The following is a 24,742-nucleotide window of genomic DNA, read 5'->3' as shown; positions in this document are numbered from 1 at the left end:
GGAACCCTGCTGGAACCTCGGTTATGTAGTGGAACCCTGCTGACACTTCGGTTACGTACTGGAACCTTGCTGGAACATCGGTTACGTTGCGAAACTCTACTGAAACCTCGGTTACGCACTGAAACCTTGCTGGAACCTCGGTTACGTGGTGGAACCCTGCTTGAACCCCAACTACGCACTAGAGTCTTGCTGCAACTCTGTTGAACGTACTATAGTCCTGCGGAAACCTGGATTAAAGTAGGGAAACCTCGCTGGAACAGTGAAGTGGGCTAATAATGACAGTCAAGTTTGTGAGGTTGGCAACGCTCATCATGCGTGACGCACCTGAGCATCACCTAAGAGCTTGGAGTTGCTGATTGCAGGAGTCAACGCACAGGTGGCGCAAAACAGGTACCACGAAATAAATAGGACAAAGGGTGGGTCACGAAATGAATATCCCACGAAACACTGATGTTAAAAAAAAATTGGTGACATAATTTTCACCATCTCTGTTACCATACTTACGCTATATGAATAATGTCACCAACACTATCACTCCCCCAACTACCAACAACACTATCACCTGCCCAGTCTCAACCACTCAACTTTCAACTTTTCACACGACCTCATGTTTCTTGGGTGAAAAATCTCAGCTGCCAATAAACAGGTGTCGAAAACTCGCATATTTCCTTGGCCTGGAGCCCCTCACTGACTGGTGTCCACACCAGGCTGTGACGGCATTCAATGTATTACCATGCTCTCTTTTGCAATCTCCCTTCACTTACCACACACACGTGTATTATATATATATATATATATATATATATATATATATATATATATATATATATATATATATATATATATATATATATATAATGGTATTACTTTTACCTAAGAAATATTTTTTCTACTTTTTTTTTCTAAGCATGCAGAAAGCGTGTCATCACAGAGACACCAGATACAAACCATATCCCTCGTAAGAATTGTGATTTGGTAAAAAGTGCATCAAAGAGAAAGATCACAAATTAGTTAGTATAATAACTTAACACAAGAGGTCAGTGAAATAAGGCCAAGAAAATTTGGTAATCTTTCTACATGTTAGAATCATGAATCTTCCTATTAAATGGGAAGGGTCGAGCATCACTTACAAGGTCAACGACTCAAACAAAAAAAAAAAAAAACCATAGAAGCAGCTGTGACTGACCAACACTCAGACTTCAGTACTTCTAAAAGTTATTATAAACCTGACTTGGCTACGAAAATCGCACTGAACAAGCATAAATAAACAACACGTTTGAACAGAATTCTTCACAGCAGTGTCTTAACATATCCTCACCAAAGTTATCTTCACTAAGACTACCTTGCAGTGGAGATCCTTAGATGCTGGTGAAGGACTCTTGATCCAAGTAATAGAGCCTGACCTCCCCTTCTTCAGATGAAAACTTATCGCCTCTCATTCCCCCTAGGTGCTATGTGATCCCTACGGGTTTAGCGCGTCTCCCCTTTCCCCAACAATGGAATAATAATATTTACCCAGAGTAAAGTATCCCATCTATGCATAAATTACTGCACTGGTCCTTCACAATAATTACTGGGACCATCACTCGAGCTTCACCTCACTTCCTCCTCTATATAACATATCATTGCTCTCATTTTCTTGCGTTTGCTGATGAGTATCTCAGATACAGGTCGAAATATTAAGTCGTCTTAAATTTGTTTCCATATGGGTTAACTGACTACTATTCGCTAAAACCCTCCATGTATAGGGGTTTGGGATATTGGCAGTTTGGAGGGATATATTGTGTATTTTTATACGTATATACTTCTAAACTGTTGTATTCTGGGCACCTCTGTAAAAACAGTGATTATGTATGAGGTGAAAGTGTTGAATGATGAAAATATTTTCTTTTTGGGGATTTTCTTTCTTTTTAGGTCACCCTGCCTCGGTGGAGACTTGTTTTGTGGTTTCATTAATATATATATATATATATATATATATATATATATATATATATATATATATATATATATATATATATACACATGTGTGTGTGTGTATGTGTGTGTGTGTGTATGTGGTGCCGAATAGGTAAAATTAGTCAATTAGCAAGGACTCATTTAAAATTAAATCCTTTCTAAAATTTTCTCTAATACGTTTAAAAATATTTTCTTTTTCATTTATGTTAATGTAAAAATTAATAATTTTTTACCCAAATCACCTTAGAAAACTTACCTAACCTTGTTATAACCAGTGCAATTTAATTTAGCCTAGTCCAACTAAATATATTTTAGATAAGTTTACAATAATTTAATAATAAACAAACACAATTAAATAATTTTTTTTCGTTACATTCAGAATGATTTTTGCGAAATTATTACATGCACAAATTTTCGCTTGCCTTATTCGGCAAGAAGAGCGATGTTATTTAAGCCAAAATCGCAAGTTTTACCCATTCGGCATGACGTATACAATCATTTACCAAACTCCAGCCAGCCAGGATTAGATCCTGCGACACATTCTCCCACTTCAAGACACAGAACAACGTTCACATCATCCTAAACCACTCAACCAGCGATCCTTCAAAGATCATGTCCTCAGCAGAGCTAGGTGTTGTTCATGATCCGAGGACACGTGATAAACTGCTTGTGAAGGCTGGCATTCAAACAGGAGGGGGTTGAAATTAGCCTTGAGCTTACCTCTACCACGAGTGTTCTCGGATCATGAACAACAACTACCTTTGCTGGGTGTAGGATCTTTGTAGGATCGCTGGTTGAATGGTTACGGCGATGTGAACGTTGTTCTGTCTCTTGAGGCAGGAGAATGTGTCGCAGGATCTAATCCCGGCTGGCTGCAGTTTGGTGAATGATTCAATACTACTTGTTTTGTGGTTTCATTATATATATATATATATATATATATATATATATATATAAATATATATATATATATATATATATATATATATATATATATATCTACGTCCACAGCAGGACTCGAACCTGCTAACTCTGTATCAGAGTCCGCAGCACTTTACCACTGAGCTAGACCCAAGATAAGTGTGGGCGCTTAGCCGAAGCTAAGCGATGTTACCCCATAGCCCGGGCACCAAGCTCGTTTTAAAAGTTATTTCATTGAATCCTGCCACATGCAGTGGACAAGGAAAGAGATTTGAAATGCTTAACAATTCGCAAACAGGCGAAATTATATATATATATATATATATATATATATATATATATATATATATATATATATATATATATATATATATATATATATATATATATATATATATATTATTCCGAAATAACGGCAATATAAACACAAATGCAGTATAATGTGATCCTTTATTGACTACGTTTCGCCCACACAGTGGGCTTTTTCAAGTCACAAACAGAACTACCTGGGGTGGAAGGAACGCGAGTATTTATAGTCCGGCTGAGGTCAGGTGAAGAATGCTGCATCTGATGATGTACCGAGTTGGGTTGTAGAGTCTAAAAACTTGGGTAGCTTGGAAAGGAGACTGGACAAGTTTGTGAGCAGACCTTCTACAGTGTTCTTATGTGGGATAGCGATGAAGAAGTTTCTTGGCAAGTGGTTCAGCTATGTTATAGAAGCCACTATTCTGGTTGAAGTTGTCGGATATAGAAATAAGTGATGATTCCAGGATTCTTCGGTATTGGGTGTTGTCTTCTGTGGCGATAAGTCTTGAGTTTCTGTAGTTTATCAAGTGGTTGTGTGAATTACGGTGTTGTACGCAGGCATTCCTTGTGTCGTCAGACCTGCTTGCGTATTGGTGTTCTGAAATACGTGTTTGGAGGTCCCTTGATGTTTCGCCCACGTATAACTTGTTGCAGTCATTACAAGGGATTATGTATACCCCTGCAGAGGATGGAGGCTTGTCCTGCCTACTACTGGTGATGTCCTTGATGGTCGTGGTTGTGGAGGTAGATACTTGGAATGATGTTTTGGCAAAGATGTTGGAAACATGTTTGGCAATGGAGTTGGTGGGAAGGACTATGTATCTCTTCTCGGCAGTGTCTTCTCTGGGTGTGTTGAAGATGTTTAGTGCTCGCCGTCTGCAGTCTCTGATGAAGTGACGAGGATAGTGGAGTTTGGAAAATACCTGTTCAATTATAGTGCATTCTTCCTCAAGGAACTCGTTGCTGCAGATTCTGAGTGCACGCAGGAAGAAGCCTATAATTACACCACGTTTGGTTTTGGTGTCGTGGTGAGAGTAGAAGTGGAGAAGATCGTTTTGGTTGGTGGGTTTTCGATAGACTTTAAAACGAAGTTCGTGGTCAGCTTTGCAGAGTAGAACATCAAGGAAAGGAAGAGTGTTGTCGACCTCTTCTTCAAGTGTGAACTGGATTGAAGGCTCGACCTGGTTGAGCTTGTCTTGGAGAGCTTGAACGTTGAAGCGTTTAGGAGTTATGAGGAGAATGTCGTCAACATAACGGAGCCAGGTGACAGACGAAGGAATAATGGTGGAGAAACGTTCGGCTTCTAGATGTTCCATGTATAGGTTCGCTAGGACTTGATCTTCCCATTCCAGCCAGCGACTTCATCGACCTGGTTGAACTATGTGTTGGCTTTACGTGTTTCTCTTTTGAAAATCACCTCTTTCAGCAGACTTTTGGACTACCCATGGGCTCGCCACTCAGTGCAGTCCTAGCGAACCTATACATGGAACATCTAGAAGCCGAACGTTTCTCCACCATTATTCCTTCGTCTGTCACCTGGCTCCGTTATGTTGACGACATTCTCCTCATAACTCCTAAACGCTTCAACGTTCAAGCTCTCCAAGACAAGCTCAACCAGGTCGAGCCTTCAATCCAGTTCACACTTGAAGAAGAGGTCGACAACACTCTTCCTTTCCTTGATGTTCTACTCTGCAAAGCTGACCACGAACTTCGTTTTAAAGTCTATCGAAAACCCACCAACCAAAACGATCTTCTCCACTTCTACTCTCACCACGACACCAAAACCAAACGTGGTGTAATTATAGGCTTCTTCCTGCGTGCACTCAGAATCTGCAGCAACGAGTTCCTTGAGGAAGAATGCACTATAATTGAACAGGTATTTTCCAAACTCCACTATCCTCGTCACTTCATCAGAGACTGCAGACGGCGAGCACTAAACATCTTCAACACACCCAGAGAAGACACTGCCGAGAAGAGATACATAGTCCTTCCCACCAACTCCATTGCCAAACATGTTTCCAACATCTTTGCCAAAACATCATTCCAAGTATCTACCTCCACAACCACGACCATCAAGGACATCACCAGTAGTAGGCAGGACAAGCCTCCATCCTCTGCAGGGGTATACATAATCCCTTGTAATGACTGCAACAAGTTATACGTGGGCGAAACATCAAGGGACCTCCAAACACGTATTTCAGAACACCAATACGCAAGCAGGTCTGACGACACAAGGAATGCCTGCGTCCAACACCGTAATTCACACAACCACTTGATAAACTACAGAAACTCAAGACTTATCGCCACAGAAGACAACACCCAATACCGAAGAATCCTGGAATCATCACTTATTTCTATATCCGACAACTTCAACCAGAATAGTGGCTTCTATAACATAGCTGAACCACTTGCCAAGAAACTTCTTCATCGCTATCCCACATAAGAACACTGTAGAAGGTCTGCTCACAAACTTGTCCAGTCTCCTTTCCAAGCTACCCAAGTTTTTAGACTCTACAACCCAACTCGGTACATCATCAGATGCAGCATTCTTCACCTGACCTCAGCCGGACTATAAATACTCGCGTTCCTTCCACCCCAGGTAGTTCTGTTTGTGACTTGAAAAAGTCCACTGTGTGGGCGAAACGTAGTCAATAAAGGATCACATTATACTGCATTTGTGTTTATATTGCCATTGTGTCGGTATTTTATACCATTTATTTCCATTCCGAAATAACCTTGAACACAATTAATTGCATGAAAAGAGAACGACAGTATCGTATATGATGTAATATAAATGCTTTAGAAAACCGACAAACTGAAGAATGAGACACTTGTGCAAGATTTAGGAATCCATAATAATGATTCCCAAATGTGTATACACACACACACACACACACACACACACACACATATATATATATATATATATATATATATATATATGTATGTATGTATGTATATTTTGTGTGTGCGTGCGAGCGTGCGAGCGAACGAGAGAGAGAGAGAGAGAGAGAGAGAGAGAGAGAGAGAGAGAGAGAGAGAGAAAGAGAGAGAGAGAGAGAGAGAGAGAGAGAGAGAAAGAGAGAGAGAGCCAGTGTTCACTAGCCTTACTAGTACTTTGCCCACGCACTAGCAAGTAAACTCATTAACAAGGTAGTAGCTACGTGCTGTACATCACGTCTATGTTGCTCTCGTGCTTGTAACTAAATACATACATTCTTAACAGTTAACTCCCTAACAGAGAGAGAGAGAGAAATGGGAGAGGGGAGAAAGACAAATGATGGAAGACCTTAGTTGTAAACCGAGGTTATCTACCGAGAAAAACTAGACCAGACTTTCATTTCTGTCTTGGCATTTCTATTTTGAAGGTTCTTGGTATCCAGCCTATCATCTTGCTTGCAGTTGTGGTAGTCATAGTAGTGTGATCCTTAAATGCAAGATCTACCTGCATAATTATCCCAACGTCTTTTACATTCTTCTTCTGCTCTTAGATTGGTTTGTTTACATATTTTAATTTTTCTCTTTCTCTCCCTTTTTTATTTCTTCAATATTTTCAAAGTATAGGAACAAAAAAATTATTCTCGTTATTATATTTTCTGTGGCCCACTATCAATCCCAACAGTGAAACTTGAGATGAAGTTATACCTGATGTGCAGTGTGCTATAAATTCTGCTTACAATGTTTCCATAGGTGACACTCCACATTATGCATTGTACGGTGTAGATAAACGTTTGCCTTATAAGTTGCTATATTCTAATCCGAATCCAAATTACAACCCTGATGATTTCATAGCAACTCGTACCAGCTTAGCTCAAAGTGTTTTTTAGAAGAATCCGTGAAACACTTTATAAATCAACAGCAGAATTTACAAGAGTCGCAAACACTCGAGCAAAGTCGTCCAAAATCGAAGTAGGTTCGAGAGTTATGCTGACTAACTTAAACGTCTGCAATGCCTAAGCTTGATCAAAAGTTTGTTGGTCCTTATCGAGTAGTTGAATATATCAATGGCAATAAGTATAAGGTTAGAGAAATTAGTACTGGTCAGTATAGTCGCATTTGGATCATATGAAGTTAATATGTGATGATAATGATGTTACAACCCAGACTAATGTGACAGACTCTGACAATCCTCCTGACTCTGTACCCTTTACCTCTAATACTCAGTAAGATGATCAGCCTGAATGTCGTTATTCCCTACGTACACGACAGGTATTGGGAAATCCTCAAGTATCATTTGTAACTACCAATTCAGAGCCGCCTCAAATACGGTATGAGTTAACCAGTGCAACAGAGTTTGATCCTCCCAGATATGACACCCATTCTGCATATGTCAATCTCACCCTAGCAGAGTTGGGGTTAAATGTAAATAACCTGTATAGATGACTAATTACAGTACCAACTTATTAATAATCAAGATTTTTTTTGTGTGTGTTCATGTTCTCTCTGAATTCTGAGATTTAACAGTTTAGATTTGAGTGCACCAAGTCTGCCTTTTCTGTTAAACACTCCTTTCTTTGTACATATCCTTCCTCAGAATCCGTAGACCACATGAATACAGATCAATCGATCAAAATTTTTTTATCACTTTCATTGTGTAATCCCAATGTTGAGTTCATTCTATGAGTTGTGCCATATCATACCTTGTAATGCATTACAGTAAGTTTCATTACAGTAAGTTTCATTACAGTAAGTTTCATTGCAGCAGTTTCATTGCAGTAAGTTTCATTGCAGTAACTTTCATTGCAGTAAGTTTCATTGCAGTCAGATTCATTACAGTACATTACATTAGCTTCCATTCCAATATTCTCCTTATGTATGTTACAATGTTCAATTGTTGTGTACTTTGCCATTGTATAGAATCAGCCCAAGCTGTACGCCTGCCATCTCTAGTTTGTATTAGCTATATGTCGGGACGACATACGTTAGCGTCACCGAACTCTCAGTAATATCAGTTCAGTAGTACCAGTTACCAATAACCAGTTACCAGTAGTATGACTCGCTACCAACCGTCTGCGTGAATCAATGACTATTATTCATGTTGCTGCTGACTACAGCATGTTTTTGAATGCCCCTCACCCCTAGGCTTCACTGGTGAGTCAGTTTGAAGATAGAGAGCAGAGAGGCAGGGCGGGCCTGTGCTTCCCATATTTTCCGTTATAATTATACGTGCTAACCAGCCTACGTGAGTGTTCTTACCCAATCCACGTTTCGAACCCCACACATGACACATCTACCTGCCCACTTTTACAGTAATTTCTCTGAGAGGCATTTAGTGCTCCAATACACCTGACTTGTCAAAGGATTTTGTAGTCTGAAAATGTTACGTGGTGATTGTGCTGGTTCCCAGTGCATCGTCTAGCATCCTGGAGGCCAACTTGTTCTCATCATACACGAATTTTTTTTTCGTGTGTTAAGTTACTTTTTGTTCCCACTGTATTACTATTATAGAGAATGATGATACACTTGTGCAACATTTGGGAATCATTACTATGGATTCCTAAATCTTGCACAAGTGTCTCATTCTTCAACTTGTCGGTTTTCTAAAGCATTTACATTACAGCATATATAATACTGTCGTTCTCTTTTCATGCAATTAATTGTGATCAAGGTTATTTCGGAATTAAATTTTCTATATTAGATGAATTAATGTTAAAACGATATAACCTGGTTTTAAAATAAGTTAAGAGAGCAGCAGCTCTAGTTGTAGCAGCAGCAGCTTTGTCAAGAATGTATTTCGGCATACACCTTCAGAAAGAAATGAACACATATTCGTTAGAAAACGAACCATGTTATCAAGGAACTGGTTGCAGAGTCTGGGAGGTCCTGCTTCAAACTCATCTTGTTTTTACTTTACCTACTGCACCTGTTGTTTATCTGTCCATGACTGGTGTTATGGCCTCCAAGGACGTGTCTCAGAGTAGGTCTCATGGCTGTTAGCGACTGTAGTACGTAGTTCAACGCAGGCACTACAGTTTGGATGACCAGAAATGGTTTTGAAAAATTTAGTTCTAGTAATTTAGTTTTTGCTGGTAGTGCTACATGGAAGACAGAGGTGCGCTTGTAGTGTTGCATGGAAGACACAGGTGTGTTGGTAGTGCTACATGGAAGACACAGGTGTGTTGGTAGTGCTACATGGAAGACACAGGTGTGCTGGTAGTGCTACATGGAAGACACAGGTGTGCTGGTAGTGCTACATGGAAGACACAGGTGTGTTGGTAGTGCTACATGGAAAACACAGGTGTGCTGGTAGTGCTACATGGAAAACACAGGTGTGTTGGTAGTGCTACATGGAAGACACAGGTGTGCTGGTAGTGCTACATGGAAGACACAGGTGTGCTGGTAGTGCTACATGGAAAACACAGGTGTGCTGGTAGTGCTACATGGAAGACACAGGTGTGCTGGTAGTGCTACATGGAAGACACAGGTGTGCTGGTAGTGCTACATGGAAGACACAGGTGTGCTGGTAGTGCTACATGGAAGACACAGGTGTGCTGGTAGTGCTACATGGAAGACACAAGTGTGCTGGTAGTGCTACATGGAAAACACAGGTGTGTTGCTAGTGCTACATGGAAGACACAGGTGTGTTGGTAGTGCTACATGGAAGACACAGGTGTGCTGGTAGTGCTACATGGAAGACACAGGTGTGCTGGTAGTGCTACATGGAAGACACAAGTGTGCTGGTAGTGCTACATGGAAGACACAGGTGTGCTGGTAGTGCTACATGGAAAACACAGGTGTGTTGGTAGTGCTACATGGAAGACACAGGTGTGCTGGTAGTGCTACATGGAAGACACAGGTGTGCTGGTAGTGCTACATGGAAAACACAGGTGTGTTGGTAGTGCTACATGGAAGACACAGGTGTGCTGGTAGTGCTACATGGAAGACACAGGTGTGTTGGTAGTGCTACATGGAAGACACAGGTGTGCTGGTAGTGCTACATGGAAGACACAGGCGTGTTGGTAGTGCTACATGGAAGACACAGGTGTGCTGGTAGTGCTACATGGAAGACACAGGTGTGCTGGTAGTGCTACATGGAAGACACAGGTGTGTTGGTAGTGCTACATGGAAGACACAGGTGTGCTAGTAGTGCTACATGGAAGACACAGGTGTGCTAGTAGTGCTACATGGAAGACTGGGGTGTGTTGGTAGTGCTACATGGAAGACACAGGTGTGCTGGTAGTGCTACATGGAAGACACAGGTGTACTGGTAGTGCTACATGGAAGACACAGGTGTGCTGGTAGTGCTACATGGAAGACACAGGTGTGCTGGTAGTGCTACATGGAAGACACAGGTGTGCTGGTAGTGCTACATGGAAGACACAGGTGTACTGGTAGTGCTACATGGAAGACACAGGTGTACTGGTAGTGCTACATGGAAAAGACAGGTGTGCTGGTAGTGCTACACTGAAGACACACGTGTGCTAGTAGTGCTACATGGAAGACTGGGGTGTGCTGGTAGTGCTACATGGAAGACTGGGGTGTGCTAGTAGTGCTACATGGAAGACTGGGGTGTGCTAGTAGTGCTACATGGAAGACTGGGGTGTGCTAGTAGTGCTACATGGAAGACTGGGGTGTGCTAGTAGTGCTACATGGAAGACTGGGGTGTGCTGGTAGTGCTACATGGAAGACTGGGGTGTGCTAGTAGTGCTACATGGAAGACTGGGGTGTGCTGGTAGTGCTACATGGAAGACTGGGGTGTGCTAGTAGTGCTACATGGAAGACTGGGGTGTGCTAGTAGTGCTACATGGAAGACTGGGGTGTGCTGGTAGCGCTACATGGAAGACTGGGGTGTGCTGGTAGTGCTACATGGAAGACACAGGTTTGTTGGTAGTGCTACATGGAAGACGCAGGTGTACTGGTAGTGCTACATGGAAGACACAGGTGTACTGGTAGTGCTACATGGAAGACTGGGGTGTGCTGGTAGTGCTACATGGAAGACACAGGTGTGTTGGTAGTGCTACATGGAAGACACAGGTGTACTGGTAGTGCTACATGGAAGACTGGGGTGTGCTGGTAGTGCTACATGGAAGACACAGGTTTGTTGGTAGTGCTACATGGAAGACACAGGTGTACTGGTAGTGCTACATGGAAGACACAGGTGTGTTGGTAGTGCTACATGGAAGACTGGGGTGTGCTGGTAGTGCTACATGGAAGACACAGGTGTGTTGGTAGTGCTACATGGAAGACACAGGTGTACTGGTAGTGCTACATGGAAGACACAGGTGTGTTGGTAGTGCTACATGGAAGACTGGGGTGTGCTGGTAGTGCTACATGGAAGACACAGGTTTGTTGGTAGTGCTACATGGAAGACACAGGCGTACTGGTAGTGCTACATGGAAGACACAGGTGTGTTGGTAGTGCTACATGGAAGACTGGGGTGTGCTGGTAGTGCTACATGGAAGACTGGGGTGTGCTAGTAGTGCTACATGGAAGACTGGGGTGTGCTGGTAGTGCTACATGGAAGACACAGGTTTGTTGGTAGTGCTACATGGAAGACACAGGTGTACTGGTAGTGCTACATGGAAGACACAGGTGTGCTGGTAAAGTCCGGAACGATTTATATTTCGGTTTATCTCTCGTGTACTTCTTGTCTTTACCTACTTTCTCTTCTGTCACGTGTACTGTGTCTCCCACTGTTGTAAATATTTCACTACACATACCTGCAACAATTCGTCCAAGTATTTTCTTCATGAAAATTATGATCCACAATTCTCGCCTCGAGTTCAGGGAGTACAAATTGGTACATGAGTACAAACTGGCATGTGAAAATGTTAACATAGCCGGGGTATCAAACCCAAATTCTTTCGGTTGTAATGTGAACGCGCTTGCCTCTAAGCTGAAGGTTATTTTGATTCTTAGCTCTCTATCACATTCTGATGTTGCAAGATTTTAGTGCTACCCGTCTATACTACATGGCGTTAGTGCTACCCGTCTATAATGAAGAGTGTTAGTGCTGTCTATAATGAAGTTTTAGTGCTACCTGTCTATAATGAAGAGTGTTAGTGCTACCTGTCTATAATGAAGAGTGTTAGTGCTACCTGTCTATAATGAAGAGTGCAGTGCTACCTGTCTATAATGAAGTGTTAGTGCTACCTGTCTATAATGAAGAGTATAGTGCTACCAGTCTAAAATGAAGAGTGTAGTGCTACCTGTCTATAATGAAGAGTGTAGTGCTTCCTGTCTATAATGAAGAGTGTAGTGCTACCTGTCTATAATGAATAGTGTAATGCTACCTGTCTATAATGAAGAGTGTTAGTGCTACCTGTCTATAATGAAGAGTGTAGTGCTACCTGTCTATAATGAAGAGTGTTAGTGCTACCTGTCTATAATGAAGAGTGTAGTGCTACCTGTCTATAATGAATAGTGTAATGCTACCTGTCTATAATGAGTGTTAGTGCTACCTGTCTATAATGAAGAGTGTAGTGCTACCTGTCTATAATGAAGAGTGTAGTGCTACCTGTCTATAATGAAGAGTGTTAGTGCTACCTGTCTATAATGAAGTGTAGTGCTACCTGTCTATAATGAAGAGTGTTAGTGCTACCTGTCTATAATGAAGAGTGTAGTGCTACCTGTCTATAATGAAGAGTGTAGTGCTACCTGTCTATAATGAAGTGTTAGTGCTGTCTATAATGAAGAGTGTTAGTGCTACCTGTCTATAATGAAGAGTGTTAGTGCTACCTGTCTATAATGAGTGTTAGTGCTACCTGTCTATAATGAAGAGTGTTAGTGCTACCTGTCTATAATGAGTGCTAGTGCTACCTGTCTATAATGAGTGCTAGTGCTACCGGTCTATAATGAAGTGTTAGTGCTACCTGTCTATAATGAGTGTTAGTGCTACCGGTCTATAATGAAGAGTGTTAGTGCTACCTGCCTATAATGAAGAGTGTAGTGCTACCTGTCTATAATGAAAAGTGTTAGTGCTACCTGCCTATAATGAAGAGTGTAGTGCTACCTGTCTATAATGAAAAGTGTTAGTGCTACCTGTCTATAATGAAGAGTGTTAGTGCTACCTGTCTATAATGAGTGTTAGTGCTACCGGTCTATAATGAAGAGTGTTAGTGCTACCTGTCTATAATGAAGAGTGTTAGTGCTACCTGTCTATAATGAAGAGCGTTAGTGCTACCTGTCTATAATGAGTGTTAGTGCTACCTGCCTATAATGAAGAGTGTAGTGCTACCTGTCTTATAATGAAGAGTGTTAGTGCTACCTGTCTATAATGAAGAGTGTTAGTGCTACCTGTCTATAATGAAGAGTGTTAGTGCTACCTGTCTATAATGAAGAGTGTTAGTGCTACCTGTCTATAATGAGTGTTAGTGCTACCTGTCTATAATGAAGAGTGTTAGTGCTACCTGTCTATAATGAAGAGTGTTAGTGCTACCTGTCTATAATGAAGAGTGTTAGTGCTACCTGTCTATAATGAGTGTTAGTGCTACCTGTCTATAATGAAGAGTGTTAGTGCTGTCTATAATGAGTGTAGTGCTACCTGTCTATAATGAAGAGTGTTAGTGCTACCTGTCTATAATGAAGAGTGTTAGTGCTACCTGTCTATAATGAAGAGTGTTAGTGTTACCTCTCTGCATATGGCATGGGGTTAATGCTATCGGTATGTACTGAACGGTGTTAGTTTACCTGTCTATATTGCAAGGTGCTGTATGTATACTGCATGGTGTTAGTGCTGACTGTCTAAATCGTATGATGTCACTGCTACCTGTCTATAGTTTTTCTGCGAGCCAAAAGATAGAAAGTTCACATTCACTTACACCCCGGCACCCATCACCACCCGGCACTCTGCGGCACCCATCACCACCCGGCACTCTGCGGCACCCATCACCACCCGGCACTCTGCGGCACCCATCACCACCCGGCACTCTGCGGCACCCATCACCACTCGGCACTCTGCGGCATCCATTACCACCTGGCACTCATCACCACTACAGCAGTATGCGGCACCCATCATTACCTCTACGGCAACATGAGACACCCATCACCACCCTGGCAATATGAGGCACCCATCACCACGGCAATATGCCTTGGCTGAGGGACTGATCACCTCGTCTTTCGTATACAGTTCTAGAGTCTCCCCATTAAGCCAGTGAATTTATATTGATAAAGCCACTGGATAGTGAAACGTGTAGAAATAAAGATACCCCCTATGTTGCACATGTGTTTAATTCTTAACCTTGTCTGTACTGCATACCATTCATAAAGAATATAACAGGTGCATGTAGGAGTGAGAGGGTGCAGCTAGCAGTGTCACATAACTGCATTATCACAGAGAGAGTGTCTGCTCCGGTGTCAAACATCAAAGGCAGTGATGACCCAACCTCCTCCAAAAACTGAAAGGCGGTCCAGAGATATTTCACACTCACCAGCGATAATTATAAGTCCTGAAGCTATCAGCTGGAATATAAATGTACTAGCAACATTAACTCTCAGCTGGGATACTGATATACTAGTAATTACGAGATATCAGCGAGATACCGGAAGTATGGTATGAAGTTCCAGTGTTATCACTAAGAAAAATGAGATAAATATCATATTATAATGTCTAGTGTCCAACCCTCAGTACACTATCACTTTCAATGGTGCCACCCATGCTAACACATCTCACACTAGTACCACAGCTCGCTGCGCGCGCGCGCGCGCGCACACACACACACACACACACACACACACACACACACACACACACACACACACACACACACACACACACACACACACACACACACACACACACACACACACACACACACTCACACACTCACACACACACACACACACACACACACACACACACACACACACACACACACAACGGACCCAGGAGAATAATGAGAGCAGTCGTAGAGGTAGAAATGAATATGCACAGATAAGAAGGGAGGCCCAACGACAATATGAAAACGACATAGCAGCGAAAGCCAAATCTGACCCGAAGCTGTTATACAGCCACATCAGGAGGAAAACAACAGTCAAGGACCAGGTAATCAGGCTAAGGAAGGAAGGAGGAGAGACAACAAGAAATGACCATGAAGTATGTGAGGAACTTAACAAGAGATTCAAAGAGGTGTTCACAGAGGAGGCAGAAGGGGTTCCAGAAAGACGGAGATGTGGGGTACACCACCAAGTGCTGGACACAGTACACACAACCGAGGAAGAAGTGAAGAGGCTTCTGAGTGAGCTAGATACCTCAAAGACAATGGGGCCGGATAACATTTCTCCATGGGTCCTGAGAGAAGGAGCAGAGGCGCTTTGTGTACCCCTAACAACAATATTCAATACATCTATCGAAACAGGGAGATTGCCTGAGGCATGGAAGACAGCAAATGTAGTCCCAATCTTTAAAAAAGGAGACAGATATGAAGCACTAAACCACAGACCAGTGTCACTGACATGTATAGTATACAAAGTCATGGGGAAGATTATCAGGAGAGTGGTGGAACTCCTAGAAAGGAATGATCTCATTAACAGCAGTCAACATGGTTTCAGGGATGGGAAATCCTGTATCACAAACCTACTGGAGTTATATGACATGGTGACAGCAGTAAGACAAGAAAGAGAAGGGTGGGTGGATTGCACTTTCTTGGACTGCAAGAAAGCGTTTGACATAGTTCCACACAAGAGATTAGTGCAAAAACTGGAGGACCAAACAGGGAAGGCACTACGATGGATCTGGGAATACTTGTCAGGAAGACAGCAGCGAGTCATGGTACGTGGCGAGGTGTCAGAGTGGGCACCTGTGACCAGCGGGGTCCCACAGGGGTCAGTCCTAGGACCAGTGCTGTTTCTAGTATTTGTGAACGACATGATGGAAGGAATAGACTCCGAAGTGTCCCTGTTTGCAGATGATGTGAAGTTGATGAGAAGAATTCATTCGATCGAAGACCAGGCAGAACTACAAAGGGATCTGGACAGGCTGCAGACCTGGTCCAGCAATTGGCTCATGGAATTCAATCCCACCAAGTGCAAAGTCATGAAGATTGGGGAAGGGCAAAGAAGACCGCAGACGGAGTACAGTCTAGGGGGCCAGAGACTACAAACCTCACTCAAGGAAAAAGATCTTGGGGTGAGTATAACACCAGGCACATCTGAAGTGCACATCAACCAATTAACTGCTGCAGCATATGGGTGCCTAGCAAACCTCAGAACAGCATTCCGACATCTTAATAAGGAATCATTCAGGACCCTGTACACCGTGTACGTTAGGCCCATATTGGAGTATGCGGCACCAGTTTGGAACCCACACCTAGCCAAGCACGTAAAGAAACTAGAGAAAGTGCAAAGGTTTGCAACAAGACTAGTCCCAGAGCTAAGAGGTATGTCCTACGAGGAGAGGTTAAGGGAAATCGACCTGACGACACTGGAGGACAGGAGAGATAAGGGGGACATGATAACGACATACAAAATACTGATAGGAATTGACAAGGTGGACAAAGACAGGATGTTCCAGAGATGGGACACAGCAACAAGGGGACACAGTTGGAAGTTGAAGACACAGGTAAATCACAGGGGTGTTAGGAAATATTTCTTCAGCCACAGAGTAGTCAGGAAGTGGAATAGTTTGGGAAGCGATGTAGTGGAGGCAGGATCCATACATAGCTTTAAGCAGAGGTATGATAAAGCTCACGGTTCAGGGAGTGACCTAGTAGCGACCAGTGAAGAGGCGGGGCCAGGAGCTAGGACTCGACCCCTGCAACCTCAACTAGGTGAGTACACACACACGCGCCCGCATATACAACAGGCCTAGTGTCTAATCGACATGTGCCTAGGAGAAAATGGTAACACACACACACACACACACACACACATACACTAACAGACAACCTACCTCCCTGACTCCCAGGTGGTGCACCAGTGCCTCATCTCAGAATAAACATTAAACTAGGAATCGGGTGCTTCCTCCTTCACGAGGCGACCCTTAAGAGTACTTGATAGTGATGAAGGGTTCTTGATAGTAGGAACTGCACCTAACCTATCCATTTCTCTGATGAAGTCTGGTTACTCTCCTTCCCATCCCCATCCATTTCTCTGATGCTGTATGATCTTTAAAGGCACTTTTAAAGGTGCTTTAGTCCCTTCTACAGATTTTGAAGGAGGGACTCTTGATCTAGGGAACTGGATCCGTTCTCCAGTTCCCTGAATTAACCCCCCCAGGCGCTGTATAATCCTCCGGGTTTAGCGCTTCCCCTTGATTATAATAATAATAATAATACAGATTTTGAAGTTGCCACACAGTGAATACTTGCTTCAGTTGCTTGTTCAGCCTTTCGATGAGTATAGCAGCTTGTCAGCGATGATGATTAAAGAGGCGGTGAGACTGCTAGAGAAAGATGCCCAGTTTTGATAAATTACACACATGTGCAACACTTGGGTATGTTTATTGAAGACACGTTTCACCACACAGTGGTTTCATCAGTCCAGTACAAAGAAGAATTGGTGAAGATCAGGAGTTTGAGGTAATCATCCCCCCAGCCTGGAGTCGATTTAATCAGTCCGTCAGTCAAGACTGATTACCTCAAACTCTTTCTGATCCTCACAGTTTTTCTTTATATTGGACTGATGAAGCTACTGCGTGGCGAAACGTTTCCTCAACAAAGATACCCAAGCGTTGTACATGTGAATAATTTATAAACTTGTCGGTTTCCCGAACCATTTATCTACATGCCCAGGCTTGTAACATGGATACAAGTGGTGTGCGAGCCTCGCTTCAACTAACTTGTAAGACATAACAAACAAACATTGGGTATCAGTACTGCCGAAACATTTCACCTGAATATCAGCCTCCTTCAGCCGACCTTAATACTGGAAACAATTTAAATGATGAGGAAGTTTTAAGGTGTTTAGCCTTTTAGCTTTGATTGAAGGTGTTCAGTAGGTTTCGTATATACACTATTAATATAATGAGAACATAATATTGCCCGAGGTAACAACCTGAGCACACAACGCTTGGACAACGTACAAACTTCAACGGTCACATTCCGGGACTCCCTGCTACCAAAATGTAGTGACCGTTATTTTTCTTATTTATTTGTGGTTATATAAATAGGTCTATGCAAGGAGTCCTAACTTAATCTAGGGTAAACATTCGAACTTTCAGAAACTGACGCTGGGCTTTGTGTAGGAAATCCAACAATGAACTATGAGGACGATGGTTATGACATGATCAACAAGCCACTCGCCTATCATTATCCTGAAGACTCGCAGAAGGTAGGAAGGGCGAAGGAAGGAGAAAGTAGTAGTGGTAGTAGTAGGAGGAGGAAGAGAAGATGAGGAGGAAGAGGAGGAGTAAGGAGTAGGAGTAGGAAGAGGAATAGGAGGAGGAGGAAGAGGATGAGGAGGAGGAAGAGAAGAAGTAATTAGTAGGAGGAAAGGCTGGCATGAGCTTGGCTCAAGTCTTACATCAACACACACTTCACAATGAAATAACTACCAAGAATGTTATTTTTGGTGGTGAGGCAACAGCAGCAGTTGGCTTGACAGTGTCCATCTGATCACAACCTTGGAAACATGCCCCAAGAGGTACAACACATTCAAGGTGTTAACCTGACTGACACCAGCACCGCCGCCGAGGACGACACCACCACCACTGGAAGGCTATGGAGAGCTACTATGACTTGACTTTTTATTAATAGTCTTAAGATGGCGTGACGAGTAAGAGGACTTGATCTGAGGTTACGCAGTACGTCTTCAACTGATCTGCTGCAACACAAGCAATAATGAAAGAACACAGCCCTGGATGATAAGTGTGATCCTACTGGTTTGAGTGACAGGCTATCCTTGTGTCAACACAACCCTCAGAACACAACAAACAAGTGTAATACTTGAACAGCTGTCACAGATGGCGTTGTGCAGGCAAGACCTTGACCCATATGCCCAGTGGGAAGGTAGGTAGGTGGGAGGGTGGGCGGGAGGGTGAGCACCATGTGCAACCGGGTATTTTGTCATTGATGTAACGTTGAACACGCTCACCTGCACATTGTCCATATAGAAACAGGGAAACGAAACTGCAGTAAATGTACACAAACGCAAGTACTAACCTAGAGTCAATGAACTGAGTGGTGAGTACCCTGCAGAAGGCAGAGAGTACCCAGTGTGTTTACAGATGGTACACACGAGCACTTGGCCTCGCTCGACACACTACCACTTACAATCCTTTACACATTTTTTTCCGTAGTGATTGACCATTACAAATTCCAGGGCAGGTCAATCAGCTTTCGATGGTTCCGTAATCCCTCGGGACACTGGCCGCAACAGTCTGGTTGATCAGGCAGTCAGTAAGACTGCCTGATCAACCAGACTGTCTGGCCAAATGCAGGGTTACGACAGTAGAAAAACTATGGAAACCAACAAGAGGTATATCACATCTATGAGTGCACCTCCATGAGCAGCAACACAGCAACACATACAAAAGCTAGGTCATGCACACGCCCACACTTCACCTTGGAGTTTACAATAGAAACAACTATTAGCTTGCCAATACAAAGCAACAGAACTCCACATTACGTCTACATATTCAATATACAATGTTCGACCTAATCTCTAGCAATATATATATATATATATATATATATATATATATATATATATATATATATATATATATATATATATATATATATATTATTTATTATTTATTATCACACTGGCCGATTTGCCCGAAAAAGAAAAATCACCATCATTCGCTCCATCACTGTCTTGCCAGAAGGGTGCTTTACACTACAGAACTGCAACATTAACACCCCTCCTTCAGAGTGCAGGCACTGTACTTCCCATCTACTCAATATTCATGTTACTTTGCTCACACTCCAACAGCACGTCAAGTATTCGTCTCCATTCACTCCTATCAAACACGCTCACGCATCTGCTGGAAGTCCAAGCCCCTCGCACACAAAACCTCCTTTACCCCCTCCCTCCAACCCTTCCTAGGCCGACCCCTTCCCCGCCTTCCTTCCGCTACAGACTGATACACTCTTGAAGTCATTCTGTTTCGCTCCATTCTCTCTACATGTCCGAACCACCTCAACAACCCTTCCTCAGCCCTCTGGACAACAGTTTTGGTAATCCCGCACCTCCTCCTAACTTCCAAACTACGAATTCTCTGCATTATATTCACACCACACATTGCCCTCAGACATGACATCTCCACTGCCTCCAGCCTTCTCCTCGCTGCAACATTCATCACCCACGCTTCACACCCATATAAGATAAAACTATACTCTCCTACATTCCCCTCTTAGGTAGTAGGTTGGTAAACAGCAACCGCCCAGGGAGGTACTATCGTCCTGCCAAGTGAGTGTAAAACGAAAGCCTGTAATTGTTTTACGTGATGGTAGGATTGCTGGTGTCCTTTTTCCTGTCTCATAAACATGCAAGATTTCAGGTACGTCTAGCTACTTCTACTTACACTTAGGTCACACTACATATATATGTACAAGCATATACATATACACACACACCCCTCTGGGTTTTCTGCTATTTTCTTTCTAGTTCTTGTTTTTGTTTATTTCCTCTTATCTCCATGGGGAAGTGGAACAGAATTCTTCCTCCGTAAGCCATGCGTGTTGTAAGAGGCGACTAAAATGCTGGGGGCAAGGGGCTAGTAACCCCTTCTCTTGTATACATTACTAAATTTAAAAAGAGAAACTTTGGTTTTTCTCTTTGGGCCACCCCGCCTAGGTGGGATATGGCCGGTTTGTTGAAATATATATATATATATATATCCTTCCAAGTTGCCTTACTCTGCCAAGACTCATTTTCTGAGTGAGTCTTGGCAGAGATCAATCTTTTAGAAGGCACTGAATCTGCCACTGGAAGATCAGCAATGAGATCAGGCAACCCTCCCAATGTGATTGGGAGGTAGAGGGGTGCCGTAGGTTCATGGAAGCTGCCGTGCGGTGGGGCAACCGTTGCCGACTCCTCCAGTAGACCAGTTCCTCTCAAAGAACACTGGGGCAAACCGATCATGAAAAAAATTGCCAACACAATGCTCACCAACGCTTCAGGAAAGGACAAAGTTCGTCTCCTAGCGGTGAAGGCACCGCATTCCGGAGATTTCCTATTACCTGTTCCCAGTTCTTCTCTGGGCACTCGACTCGATCCACAGGCCATTCGGGTTTGTGTTGCTCTTCGCCTAGCTGCCCTCATACTCACCGAACGCAGGTGTATTTGCGGTAGGGCGACGGCTGATCAATTCGGACTTCATGGTCTCGTGTGTCACACATCAGAAAGTATGCTAGACATTAGGAGATCAACGACATCATAAAGAGAAGCCTCGCCACAGCCCGTTGCCCAGCTCAACAGGACCCTAAAGTACGGTAGTCTGACGGAAGTCAAAAGTGTCCTGATGCAGGCACTATGCTACCCTGGAAGGATGGTAAGCAGATTGCCTGGGACTACACCTGTGCCACCACACTGGCAAACACATACTTGCCGAACTCCAAAGCTGAAAGGGGTGGAGCTGCCAGCCACAGGGAGACCCAAAAGACCAGCAAATATGAAGGCCTTCTGTCCTTACTATAACTTCATCCCAATAGGGTCGGAGACCCTTGGAGGAGGGGCAAGTGTGCTCTGAAGTTCCTCATAGAGCTGGGTGAAAAACTCATCATAGAAACCAAGGATTACAGGGCAGCCAGCTTCCTCTTTCAGAGACTCAGTGTTGCGATCCAGAGGGAAAATGCCTACAGCATCCTTGTATGCGGCTCACCGCCGGAGAGCTGGATGAAGTATTCGAGATGTAGCTCTGAGATGTTATCTGTTGTTGTTCTACTCCCTATTGTATTTCTGTCAATGTGTTTTGTCTTTAAATAAAGTCTATATAGAATATAGGGGGTCGTAGGATAAGACAATATTCAAACAGCTCCAGGGAGAACCTTGAGTTTTCCATGAGGTTCATTATTTTCTCTGAGGATGAGGGTCCCCAGCACAGTTCTAGAGTTGGTACATATATATATATATATATATATATATATATATATATATATATATATATATATATATATATATGTCGTGCCGAATATGTAAAACTGGTCAATTAGCAAGAACCCATTTAAAATTAAGTTTTTTCTAAAATTTTCTCTTATACGTTTAAAGATACATTTTTTCATTAATGTTAATGTAAAAATTTTTATTTTTGCTCCAAAAAAAATTAGAAAACTTACCTAACCTTATTATAACAAGAACAATTTATTTTAGCCTAACCCAACTAAATATATTTTAGATTTGTTTACAATAATTTAATACTAAACAAACACAGTGAAATATATTTTTTTTGTTAGGTTCAGAATGATTTTGGCGAAATTATTGCATACACAAATTTTCACTTGTCCTATATGGCAAGATGAGCGTTGCTATTTAAGCCAAGATCGCAAGTTCTGCCTATTCGGCACGACATATATATATGTAATAAGATCACAGTAAACAGATGATATCACAAAATGCAGAACAACCACTGTGAAAAAATAGTGAAATTCCAATCGCTTTCGTGCCTTCTCACATTATCAAGGAACTATAAAAATAAAAGGTTAACAGGAAGGCACTTAAGGACGAGACTCTTTATGATGATGTAGGTAGGTAGTCAGTGATCCGAGAAACAGCTCATATTCTACCCAAAAATCTGTCTAATGTACCTTAAATTCTTCCCAAATGTTATTAATTATAAATAAATCCAATCAATATAAACCAAAAGAAATATTCATATTATTTTCAAAACTACGTTTTATAAAACACATTCCTGTCGACCATGGACTTGCTTGTTATAACTTTCTCAGCATTTTTAAAATCAATTGGATGTTTAAAATCTCTCACATGACCAAACATTAGAATCTTGTCCACTTCTAATGCTATATTTATATTGTTTTAACCGAAGTTCAAGACCTTTACCAGTTTGACCGTAATGAACTTTATCACATATTAGACAAGGAATCTTATAGACACACCCGTCAGCATTTGGAGGAGGAATTTTTATCAAAAGTTTTTTAACTGTGTCAAGATTCAAATTAAAATTCTTAAGAAGAGAAGACATATCAACCAAGTTTTCATGGTAAGGGAGAACCAACATATTTTTTGCTGAATAAGTTGGTTGTCCCTTTTTGAATTATAAAAAGTATTCCTAGATATTTTAAAGGATTTATCAAGTTTCTTGGTATTTTAGATTATTAGCTATTTCATAAATTTTGGAGATTTCTTCACCAATGAACTCTGGACTACAAATACATAAAACTCTCAAAAACAGTAATGAGAATACAGACAGTTTAACTCTATCTTGAGAAGAATAATAGTGTACATAGGAACAGTTATTTGTTAGTTTTCTGTAAATTTTAATTTAGGTGTTGTTGTTTAGGTGTAGTCTCGTCCTTATAGGCCTTTCTATTAACCTTTTATTTTTATACTTCTTTGATAATGTGAGAAGTCACGAAAGCACTTGGAATTTCACTTTTTTTCTCTCTGTGGTTGTTCTGCGTGTGTGTATATATATATATATATATATATATATATATATATATATATATATATATATATATATATATATATATATATATATATGTCGTGCCGAATATGTAAAACTGGTCAATTAGCAAGAACTCATTTAAAATTAAGTCCTTTCTGAAATTTTCTTTTATACGTTTGAAGATATATTTTTTTCATTAATGTTAATGTAAAAAAATTTAATTTTGCACCAAAAGAATCTTAGAAAACTTACCTAACCTTATTATAACAAAAGCAATTTATTTTAGCTTAACCCAATTATATATATTTTAGATTTGTTTACAATAATTTAATACTAAACAAACAGTGAAATATATTTTTTTCGTTAGGTTCAGAATGATTTTGGCGAAATTATTGCATACACAAAATTTCACCTGTCCTATATGGCAAGATGAACGTTGCTATTTAAGCCAAGATCGCAAGTTCTGCCTATTCGGCACGACACACACACACAGACATATATATATATATATATATATATATATATATATATATATATATATATATATATATATATATATATATATATATATATATAATGTACCAAATGGGTAGAACTGGTCAATTAGCAAGAACTCATTTAAAATTTAGTTCTTTCTAAAATTTTCTCTTATACGTTCAAAGATATATTTTTTCATATATATTAATATAAAAATTAATAATTTCCTACAAAGAACCTTAGAAAACTTACATAACCTTATTATAACAAGCACAATTTAATTTAGCCTAATTCAATTAAATATATTTTGATAAGTCTACAGTAATTTAATGATTTTTGCGAAATTATTGCATACACAAATTTTTGCTTGCCTTATTCAGTAAGACCATTGCTATTTAAGCCAAAATAGCCAAGGACGCGAACCCATGTTGTACTGGCCCGCCTCATGGTGAGCTAGAAGCACATGACGCCTTAACCCACAGGGCCACCCAATCCTGCAAAGATGGCGCAGCCAGCAGAGCCGTTTTACCGCCATCCGAGGACATTCGGATGGCGGTAATATTTTCACACACACACACACACACACACACACACACACACACACACACACACACACACACACACACTTTTCCT

General features: G+C 41.5%; 1 protein-coding gene across 11 annotated transcripts in view; it reads right to left on the bottom strand.

Moving 5' to 3' along the window:
* Positions 1-24,742, bottom strand: part of LOC128685956 (mucin-2) — an 859,817-nt gene that overhangs the window by 331,869 nt on the left and 503,206 nt on the right. The window lies entirely within an intron of this gene.

Source organism: Cherax quadricarinatus, chromosome 9 (assembly GCF_038502225.1).
Source record: "Cherax quadricarinatus isolate ZL_2023a chromosome 9, ASM3850222v1, whole genome shotgun sequence".
Taxonomy (NCBI): domain Eukaryota; kingdom Metazoa; phylum Arthropoda; class Malacostraca; order Decapoda; family Parastacidae; genus Cherax; species Cherax quadricarinatus.
This window is presented reverse-complemented; position numbering and strand designations above follow the sequence as displayed.